Source organism: Hyperoodon ampullatus (genome assembly GCF_949752795.1).
Source record: "Hyperoodon ampullatus genome assembly, chromosome: 5".
Classification (NCBI taxonomy): domain Eukaryota; kingdom Metazoa; phylum Chordata; class Mammalia; order Artiodactyla; family Ziphiidae; genus Hyperoodon; species Hyperoodon ampullatus.
In genome coordinates this window covers 39848908-39860797 of record NC_136918.1, presented here as the reverse complement: position 1 = coordinate 39860797, position 11890 = coordinate 39848908, and positions in this window count along the sequence as shown.

Below are 11890 nucleotides of genomic sequence, written 5' to 3'. Positions count from 1 at the left end.
TAAATGATACATTAAACAAGATGGACTTAATTGACATTTATGGGACATTCCATACAAAACAGCAGATCACACTTTGTTCTCAAGTGCTTATGGAACAATCTCTAGGATAGATCACATCTTGGGTCACAAATCAAGCCTTGGTAAATTTAAGAAAATTGAAATCATACCAAGCATCTTTTCCAACTGCAACACTATGAGACTAGATATCAATTATAGGAAAAAACTGTAAAAAATACAAATACATGAGGCTAAATAATACACTACTTAATAACCAAGAGATCACTGAAGAAATCAAAGAGGACATGTACTCATGCAAGCTACCAGGACAATAACAGTTTATTCATCACGAACTGGGAAAATTCCAAGTAAACCTGATTACTGCTTTCTTCCTCCCTGTTATTAACTCTTTAGAGAAGATCTTAACATTTGGAGCAGGTTCCCAGACTTAATTCAGTCTGACATATAGGGAAAATCAGGGAAACCAGGATTATAGTTTAATTACTGACTTCTGTATGGCTAGAGTTGCAGGGATATAAGAGAACACTTAGTTCAGTCCTTCTCAGACTCAAATATGCAAACCAGCCCTAAGACTCCAATTAAAAATGCAGGTCTGGGCTTCCCTAGTGGTGCAGTGGTTGAGAGTCCACCTGCCGATGCAGGGGACACGGGTTTGTGCCCCGGCCCAGGAAGATTCCACATGCCATGGAGCGGCTAGGCCCGTGAGCCATGGCCACTGAGCCTGCGCGTCCAGAGCCTGTGCTCCGCAGTGGGAGAGGCCACAGTGGTGAAAGGCCCGTGTACCGCAAAAAAAAAAAAGAAAAATGCAGTTCTGAGGTGGGGACTTATGTTCTGCCTTTCTAGTATTGTCCCCAGGAGTGTCCAGACTTCTGTTCTAGGGAGCACACTTGGGAGCAAAATCTGGTTCAACTCCCTTATTTCAGAGACAAATTCCTTGAGACATAGAGAGGTGAGGACTTCTATTTTATTTACCTGTATGGCAGACTATATGACCAGAGCCCCACCTCCACAACACACACACACACACAACTACCTGGGATGCTAGGTGAAATGTAATTGATATCCTACTGAAAGCACACAACTGAGCTTGAAGTAAGAAATCTTCAGGAACACCAAGGAAAAAGAACAGAAAACTGGAGAGTAAGTACATGAACTACCATAGGACACACTGAGAACTACTCACTTAATTTTCTAAATGTGTTCCAGAGAGGGACTGTGACCTACTCAAAATTATATTTGTGTAGGACCATGACTTGCTCAAAATTACATTTTTGCAAACCCTGTGTAAGAACTTTATCATTAGCCATAGAAACTAAGGAAGATATTTTGTGTTATTTTTCAATTAAAAAAATATACAATTTTTAAATGTTACACTCCATTTACAGTTATTACAAAATATTGGCTATATTTCCATGTTTCCCAGTACATTTCTGTAGCCTATCTTATATTCAGCAGAAACTGAAGAAGGCTTTGACAAATAGTAATGAAGACCTACATATCAGATTTAAAAGTTACTATAATGCCGGTATGATTTAAGAAGAAAAACAGGAATAGGCAAATACATGAGTAGATCAGCATAGAGAGTAGAAACAGAATTAAATATAAATGTAAATATATATTTTCTTAGTATCTGAGTAGGCTGCATTTCAATTCAGGGGGAAAAACAAGGTAGATCAGTTAATAAATGGTAATGGGACAGTTGACTTTCCTTTGAAGGAAATCAAGATTGGTATACAGTATATGATGGTACATGGTGCGTTGTAGTCTAAATTTAAAAAGATCAAATAAATTATGTAATAAATTTAAAACACAGCTGTGAGAAGAAAATAAAACACAACTGTGAGAAGCAAATAAAGGATACTATTTGTGTAAATCTTAGGAATCCAGAAGCCCCATATAACAACAACGAGGACAGATTTAATCACATACAAATAAAAACTTATGCACAGCCAAAGACCCTCTTTGAAACAAAGTCACAAAACAAACAATCATCTGGGAGAAACAATCTAACACTTATTGATAAAGGGTTACCACACCTAATATAAAAAAGTTTCCTAAAAAATTAATTAGAAAAACACAACAACCCATAGAAAATGTTTAAAAAATACAAACAGATAGTCTGGAGAAGAAATGCAGACAGGAACTTAATGGTAATCAGAGAGATGCAAATTAAGACTGCAATGCCCACTCTGCCTGATCAGTTGGTGTTGATCTTAGGTTTGAGCTGACATACTCATGAGAGAAGGAATAGACTTTACTCAGCACCAAGTTTATTTCACTCTATGACAGGATAAATGAAAGGCAACAACAAATCATGCATGACACCAACAGAGTGGGGTCTTCTGACTATTAGGCAGAGCTTGCAGTAGCCCCAAATCACTACACGCTCAGGACATGGAGGCCATCAGCCCTGGATTTGAATACCTTGTTAATTGTACCACTGTCTGGTACTGCAGTATCTCAACAATATCATTTATTTTTTACTTGAAAAAGCATCTTGATGATAATGTGCAGGTGCCTGGCCAAGTATATACACCTCAAGCTGCTTATCATTTATCTTAGATAAGCTATGGGTATAGTTCTAGTGTTAGTGTCACAAGAAAGATTTAACCAACAGTCAAATACATATGTCCATGTATGTATGTATTTATATATATATATTATATATATATATATATATATATATATATATATATATATGAAAGAGTATGAATAAATATATACCAGATTGTTCCAGAAAGAATGGAAGAAAATTTTATTCTATAAATGACTATATTTTCTTTTAAATTACTATAGCAAACATATATTACTCATGAGTTTTATTAAAAAAAATAGTTGGCTTCAGGGACATTTGTTAAGGAAATAACACTATCAACTAATGCTAAATCTGACCCTGATGTAATAACTTGTGAAATGGACTGCAGAATGGCTTACCAGAGTCCCTAGTTCTTAGAGGACATTTGGGTCTTACTAAGTGAAGGCCATTCCTACTATTAGGGTGTTTCTGTGACTTGCAGAGGTGTTTGTTCTATGGGTGTCCCACTGCAAGGAGAATGAGGTTTCATAGTAGCTGTCAGACTTCCCTGGAAGCTGGGCCCCTAAACACTAGGATTAGCCTGTGTTTATTTTGTTGTTTTTGTTTTGTTTTTGGTAGTGAAAACCTCTAACACCTGGCTCCTGCGGCTGAGATATTCAGTCATATCGTGTCTCTTCACATAAAGACAACATTCCCCAAGAATCTGGTCAAGTTCACGTAGAAGCTTCTCTAGTCCAGTAATATTAACTGTCCAAGCCTAGGATAAGTTTTCAGGGGTCTCAGAACTGAGGTTCTCTGGATGTCGTCAGAACTCAGTCTCTACTTGCAGGTTTAAGCCAAGTTCTTGATGGCATCAACTTTACCAGAGTTGACTTGTGGCTCCTGGTGTGACTTTGAGACCTTCATAGTCAGCTCTGATAGATTTTCAATAAGCTTCATCTAGAACCTTGATAGGAATGCTGGCTAATGACTGCTGGCATTTGCTGTGAGCTGAGAGGTCAATTGACAGTCCCTGCTTGCTCCAGAAGATGGGGGAGAATCTTCGAGATCTTCATCTTGGATTCCAATACTCCCAGTGGCCTTTAGGGCCATGTTCTCCCTGGGGAGGGGGTGGGGGGGATTATCTCATGAGAGCATCAGGAAAAAGATTCCTGAGGTTCCCAGGGCCCAGCTCAACCCTGTGTGATCAGGGAGACCCGTTTGGAATTGTGTGCATGAGGTTCTAGGAAGTTAGATTTCTGAAGCTAGACACTAGCTAGACTCAATCTGTCCTGGAAGCAATTGGGAAGACCCATGGTGAGGTTCTGAGGCCTTCCAGACTCAGTGGGAAGAGAATTAGAAAATCTCCCATCTCCAGGGATAAGATTAGTCCTGGTATGCCAGCAATTCCATTACTGGCCCTGGCTCTCACTAAAGAACAAATTTTGCTGCTGGGCATAAGCTGTCTTTCTTAGGGAAATTTTCACAGGTTTTGGCCTATTTAAAAGGACAGCCCTAATAATCAGAAGATCCATGGGTATTTAGGTAAATTATTTATGGTCTGAAATCTTGTACATCCACTTTTCAAAGGAGTAATGCAATATGGATGAGAAATGAGTTCTGCCTCAGTGCATACACCATACTCAGCATTCTTGCAGAATGGTCTTCACTGTGTGGAGTCTTTTGGCAACCTCTGTGGTTTTTAAACTTTTATGGCCCAAGCATTGCTCAAGGTGAAGCAGGTGTCCATGGAATTTTATTTTAGTAGTAACTTCCTTGTGGAATGGTTATTTGATTCTCTTCTTTATTAGGATATTTCTGGGCTGAGTTTTCAGCATGAGAGCACTGGCTATTATGATTATTTCAAATTCTAAAATATACAGTAAGAAGGTGTTTTTTTCATTTTGCCAGAGAATAAATTTAGGCCATGAAAAATTGGATTATTTACCCTAGATGACACAGTGGACACTTACAAATTCAAATTTGACCTTAAATTTAATTATTCCATTAGACCTAAAGTTCTGAAACTTCAGCATGCATCAGAATTACCTGGAGGCATTTGTAAAAGGCAGAGTTCTGGGTTCCATCACCAGAGTAATGATTCAGTGGGGCCCAAGAATTTGCTCTTCTCACAAATTCCCCAGTGATGTTGATGTTACTGGTCCAGGGACCACAGAGAACCATTGCTCTAGACTATGCTGAGGTTTTGGAAACTCTCATCTGCTTTAGTTTATTCCTTAGAAGCTTATCTGTGCTTTCTAGCTTGTAGAGTGCCATCAACATCTTTTATATTGTTATACACAGGAGTCATTCAAGGACAGTTCTAGGCTGTGTTAGACCAAAGGTTTTTTTCTTTGGACTTTCCTTTATGAAAGAAAGACTTTAGCTCCAAGGGAATGTTTGTCGCTCCATTATTTGTTTCTATTTCCTTGTGAATACAAGATAAAATCTTGCTTGGGTCTGGCTGAAATAATTCATCCTCTGGTATCTCTGAAACAGGTCTGAAATAAAACATTTATCATTTCCTTTGAAAAAAATGAAAGTTAAACCCCGAGTATATCCTCTCTGTTTGGGAGTATTGGGGACCACATTCCCCAGCTCTGTGATGATTATGACTCTTAGTCTTGGCTCCCCACTCCACATTGTGTGATCAGGCCTAAGCCCCCCACCCCCCAGGAGCATTCATGTTTTTCCTTTGTCAAGTCAGAGTGATACTTCTGCGAGGATCAGATTAGTTAAGAGATATGAAAGAATTTGTACATTCTAAAAATACGAAATGGCACTATTTTATTTTTAAAAGACAGAAATGACCAAGGACAAAACTATTTTGCTGGGATAGTCTGTCTCTAGAAACATCAATATAATGAACTAACTGTTCTGCCAGAATAGTCACAGATGAGTAGGAAAGCCCAGCTTGCTCTTAATACCTGTGGGTCATATATGTCTCTCCATTTCAAAGGTCTTGAAGGTCCTTAGTTACTTTCAATAGGTTATATGTTATTTCTGCTGGCAGCAGTCAGTGGGTATCAATGTAAATTATTGAAATCTTTAGAACAACTCTGCCATGATTCACATATAATTTGGCTGTAGCCATAAAATTATGTCTCAAGTATATCTTAATGGGTGACCTACTAGCACTATTTATTGCCTTCATTCTAAAAGACATTTAAGTGCTGTGCTGTTTTCTTGAACTAAAATATTTAACATTTAAAATAACATTACCTTTATCCCCAAGATTACATTAAAATGATGGTTTCAGCTTTCATTTAATTTTTCACTAAATGAGAGTGTGATAGCTGAAAGACAACAAAATTTCTGGGGTGCCTTTTGAGAGGAATCAGAAATTAGTTGTTAACAGAGAAAACCCCTGAACTCAAAAACTTATTGTATATTCTGTATTGCTTTGCAGAAAATACCTAAATTACTCATAAAACTTTTATGAATGAGGCCATTTTTGAAGCTGAAAAGCATAAAATAATGTTGAAACTCTTGAAGTGAAGATAAAAATGTTCCTCAAACCACCTCCCCTCCCTTTTGTGACCCAGTTTCTAGTGGAAAACTCTCTTACAAAACTGTTCTCCTTTTACTTCCTCTTTTCTGAGTGATTGGTGTGTAGGAAATTTTGTTTTGACTGGGGTAACTTCGGAAGAGAATACATCTTTTGCTCACTGGATTCAGCACATGTTTGTTTCTGTTTGGCTCCAAAGGGCAGGACGCTGTCATTGACATTTTTTTTTTTTTCTTTTTTTGGCCAATCTTCTCATCATATCCATCTATGGTCATTGTAGGAGATGGTAAAACATTTACAGACTGGCATTCAATTGGAAATCCTTTATAGCATCAATTGGAATCCTGATGGGAAAATGAAAACTGCATTAGTCATTGAAAATAAAATAGATTTGATTTGGGATATCACTACACAATAGTTAAAGAGTTGAAAGAGCAAAAAGGAAACACTGTGGCCTAGAATAATAGCTACAGGAAGAGCCTGGGATAAAGAGGAAACAATGAAGATAAGGGACACAGTGTGGTTGCTTTGGGGATGCAAAAAGAAGCTGCAGGCTTGGTCAAGTGTCATTGCTACAACAGCTACAGTGGTAGGGGCCTAGGCTGAAAGGAAATTCTTTGTCCCCTCCTCCTACTTTCCAGGATTGCTCTCAGAATGCTGCCTGTTGGTGGGAGGTCACAGTCAGCCAACCATCATGGGAATCTGGGAAATAGAGTTGGTGTATTTTGAGCCCCAGCATCTCAGAGTATAGAATGAATGTGGAGGCGTGAGCAAACTGATAACTAATCAGCATAGTCACAATAATTTTTAATACAAAGAGAGTAATTTCTTAGCATACTTTTTCCTTATTAATATACTACCATCACTTCAGGGTCCTTTAATTAAATATATAATGAAGTTTTCATCAAATGGCATTTTAGATTTCTAATTTTCAACTCTATATGTTTGTCATTCTGTAATTCATGGATTTCTGTCTGTCTCCCTGTATCATTGATAAGCACTATTTTAAATTACCATAGTATATTTTACACATGCATATTTATACATATATATACACATATAGGGTAATTTGGGATATGGGATTTTCACCTTCTGTGCTCATCTGGGAACTTAATTAATCCCTATATATGGTGCAACTTCACGGTATCTAATAACCTATGACAATTTCAAACATGTTAAAGCAATTTAAAAATAACCGAAGTATATGAAAGTTTATTTTCTCTAAAGAAAAAGAATTTGAGAACATAAAATAATAGCATTTTTAGAAAAGGACTTTAGAGTTCATCTAACCAATGAACCTTAAGTTTCTAAAATTAGTTCCACACGATAGTCAATTCTTTCTTAAAGATTTTAGTGTTGGACTGAGATAGTAATGAAAAAGCTTAAATAAATTTACCCTCAACACATGTGACTTCAATTAAGCCAGTTTTCTTGAATTGTATGAACTGGAAATGTTTTAGGTGGATGGATGAGAAAACGGAACTCAAAAAGAAATGAGCATGGGCTAGGTTGGGATGTTAGCTCATTCCAAAGAGTTATAATTAGGATCTACATTATCCAAAAGGCAAATATGCTTTGAGGTCTGCTCTGTCTATATACCTAGGGAAAAATATTTGATTTCTTTGGTGGGAAAAATTACTAAATGCTTTATGAGAGTGAGGCAGGAAGCATACATAGTGTAACAAGCACTAACTGAGCCTTTCTATAATGGAGTAGATCTGAGGCTTGTCCTTTATAAATAAGAGCTAAGAGAAAACGCAGAGCTGGAAACCAGGTTTAGGGCTCACGTTTCTCCTCTGTAAATTAAAGAATGGGAAACAAACCATCTTTTTCAGGTCAGAGACTCTGGCATTATTATTCTTACTGAAGCTAACATAAACTGCTTTCAAAACAAGAAAATAAACTTGTTGCCCTTCCTGAAGCACTCCAGCCCACCTGACCCCTAAACATGATCTAAGTTCTTGTTATGTTACAATCATCTGCATTTTCCCAAACATACATTTTTCTTCCATATCTTTGCTCCTACTTTTCCTTAGCAAGAAATGTCCTCTCCTCTTTTGCCCTTCCTGTGGAAATTCAACCTATCTTTCAGATTCCATGAGTGTCAATAAGCCCCTCCAAGATTCCCTTTGCTTCATTCAGTTGCCTCTTCCTTATGCTTAGAACTTTCTGCCTTATTATTTTCTGTCTCCTACACAAACAGTTCCTTATTTTAGGAGATACACTCCTCTGATAATACTACAACAGACTACTAGGAGTGAAAGACTTATACTCTTTTCTCCAGAAAGTCATACACATTTATATACAAAGAACTGTATATAGAGTTTGTTAAAAGAGCTAAAGATTTAAAAGGTGGAGTCTTTTAGACTCCTAATGTACATTTTTTTCTTTAAAATGAAGTATCTGATGTTTCTTTTCCTTCCCTTTCTTTTCCCTCCCTTCCTCCCTTTATACTTCTTCCCTCCTCCCTCCCTCCCTCTTTCTTTTTGTTTCTTTCCTTCCTTCTTTTTCTTTTTTTTCCTTTTCTTTCCCTTCCTTCTTTCTTTCTTTCTTTCTTTCTTTCTCTCTTTCTTTCTTTCTTTCTTTCTTTCATCTTTATGGAATAGTAGTTTCTACTTTTTATTTAGAGAATCAAATGTTTGGGTACTTTTGTTTCTTAGAGAGGAAGCATATCTCAACAAAGCAAGTACAGTTGAAACCCTATATACTTATAACCCAATATACTTACTCTGAAAAACTTTGTTGAAGAAAAAGTATATTACACTCTAATATTATGTCTTTAAGGACATTGTAGAATTAAGTAGTGGAAAGAACATTGGACTTCATGTCTAAAGACGTGGGATCAATTTTATGATCCACCAGTTAGTATGTATGTGAACTTCCAAATTAATGTAATATCCCCGAGCCTACTAAAACTCTGTAAAGTAAAAAATAAAAATACTTACATGACTGTAGAGATCAGATGAAACACAAATGAAAACATGTGTGAACTGTGTATTACATTAGCTAAGTTGTAGAAGTTGTTTTTCTTGTCGTGAATGAATAAGAATCCTTATAATGTAAAATCATATTTAAACATAAGCATCAAGTTGCTCTTGGGATATGAAACATTTCAGGGAAATAAAGAAAATACTACTTTATGTAAAATGCCTCATGTATTCCTCATTGTATAGCTAATTTTTAAGAAAACTAAATGTGAGATCTAAAACTCATTTGCATCATATGCACTGAATTAATACCAGTGAAAGGAACTATAATGTAGTAAGAATGGCAGTGGTCTTACCTCAGACACATCTGTGTCCTCCTCTAACGATCTCTTAGCCTCACGTCTGTGTGGCAGATGTGGTATAACCAGGTTGGTAGGGTAAAGAGCCCCTTTAGTAGTGGGGCTTGATATGAAAAGGGAAGCTTTGCTTTTCTGGGGACTTTTTCTTGCGACCTGATGGTTTCCTTCCCCTCAGAATAGTTAAGTCATGGCTGGCATTATCTAGCTTTAAATTTCTCCATTGATCAGGGACCCTGATGATTTAATGACACATAAATTGTATTCCCTGAGATTCTACTTGTCAGGAGTTTAATGGTGGAAGCAGATGTCCCTGTGGTACCATCACACTTACATAAACGAGTCCCATGATGAGTGGGTACCACATAGAATCACTATTCTTTTCATTTTTAAGAGTCTTAAGAGTCTAAATGAGACTTTAAAATTACAGAAGAGGCTACAATATGTTCAATTAAACCAATCATTTCCAATAAAGGAATGAGATATACTTAATTTTTAAAATGCCAACATTTCATGACTTTTTCATTTACAAGCTATATGCTTTTATGCAAGATAGTTTTCCCTGAGTCTTACTGTTATTTTTAATATTCTTTGAAGTCTCAGAGATGCATTTGATTATTTAATATAATGTTTTAAAGATAACCATATGTAATGTTTCTCTTTAGAAGAATACTATATAAAAGAGAATTATAAGCTCAAAAATGCCAATGGAATATTTTTTACTTGCATTAGATTTTTTCATCTGCCTGTTCTAGTTACATGTAACTAATTACAGTAAGTCTTTCCCATTCACAGAAGCATTGTTAATCATTTTCTTTACCAGTGATCCCTAAAATAATAATTTGTACTTCTGCAGAGTGAGAAGCTTTTGTGCATGTATGTTTGTGTGTGAGCACACATGTAAAATTATGGATGATGATTTTAATGTCTACAGTAGGAAAGATCAGTTTACAAATTCCTGATTTATTTTTGTTTTATACATCTATCTATACATCTGTATAAAATAAAATGCTTATAAGTTTAACTGAGACCATATGATTTTATCATATGACTAACCACAAAAGAGTATTGGTAAGTAGCTCTTATATTCATTCATTTGACATTGATGGAGTACATAGTGTGTGCCAGTCATTGAGAAGAACAGTGGGGACATGAAGAAGATAGGATCCACGCCCTCAAGGAACACGGAATCTGTGGCTTAGAGAATATACATGTAAATACATTGACTATCATAAAACAAGACAGTCTTGTAGCTGAGATTGGTTCAATGAGCTATGAGAATACACAGCAGCAGAATTTCCTCAGTCCCTTGGGAAAGAGCAAACAAAGTTTCCTGGGTGATGCTCCAGCTGAGTCAAGAAATGATGATGTGCAGAGGTGCAGATGCTTGAAAGAGCATGTTTTATCAGGGATTTGTTCAAAGCATGTATTTCAGTATGATTGAAATGTCAGTATTTGGTATACACATTTTAGTATAACTAAAATGTAGTCAGCAAAGCAAATGTGGTTAAGAGAGGAGGCTGCAGAGATTGGCAGTGCCAGACTGTGGAGGGTCATGCTCAGGGGTTGATATTTTATTTTGAAGGCTGTAGGAATCCAATGAGCGGTTTTAAGTAGTGTTGGAAATGAGAAATAGCTTGATCAGTTCTTCATTTTACAAAGATCATCCTAGTAAGATTGTGGTAGAAACACTGAAGGTCATTAAAATGAGGGCAGGGAGAAGAGGTAGGCAGGTAATGTAAATGGCAAGGTTTTAAACATCAGGAACTGTGCAAGGGAAAAGCATCTGACAAAACCAAGAGACCTCTGTGGGTAGACTCAAGAGGCTTGACGACCAATTATATGTGAGGAGTAGGGGAGAGGGAAGGACCAAGCATAATTCCTGGATTCTGAATTAGGCGAGGTGGTGGTTCCATTGACTGAAAAGGGAGGCGGTTTGGAGAGACGATGAAAAGTACTGAGTGATCCCCTGGGGACTAAGATGACCCCTGAAAATGTAGATAGAGAAGTGCAAAAGGCATTTGTTGTGGCCAGGTACTTTGGAGAATCACCTAAGTTGGAAGAATAGATCTGTGCTTTAGCAACCCAGTGTTAATTGAAATCTAAAGAGTAGATAGGGCCACCCAGGGAGATCAAATACATTAAGAGGAAAAGAAGGACAAAGATGGAACTCTGATAAACACTGTCTTTTAAAGGACAGCTGAGAGAAAATGAATTCGTGCAGGAGGTTAAGTGGCTAGAGATGTAGATGGAAAAATAGGTAAGAATTGCATCATGGAAGTCTTCCAGGAGAAAATTTCAAGAGGTTTGGTCCAGACTTCTATATATTTCAGAGGAATTAAGTAAGATCAAGGCTGAAATGTGTTTATTTTATTAGGAAAAATGGGATAACTGATCACCCTTGTGAGAAAAATTTCCCTGGAGAGATAGGAATAGAAATCACATAGTATTAGGGTGAGGACAGGATGGAAGGGAGAAAATGTAGATTACTTTTAAAGTAGTTGGTTACAGAGGAAATCAGGGAGATTAAAGGATGGCTAGAAGACCCTGGAAATCAGACTGAACA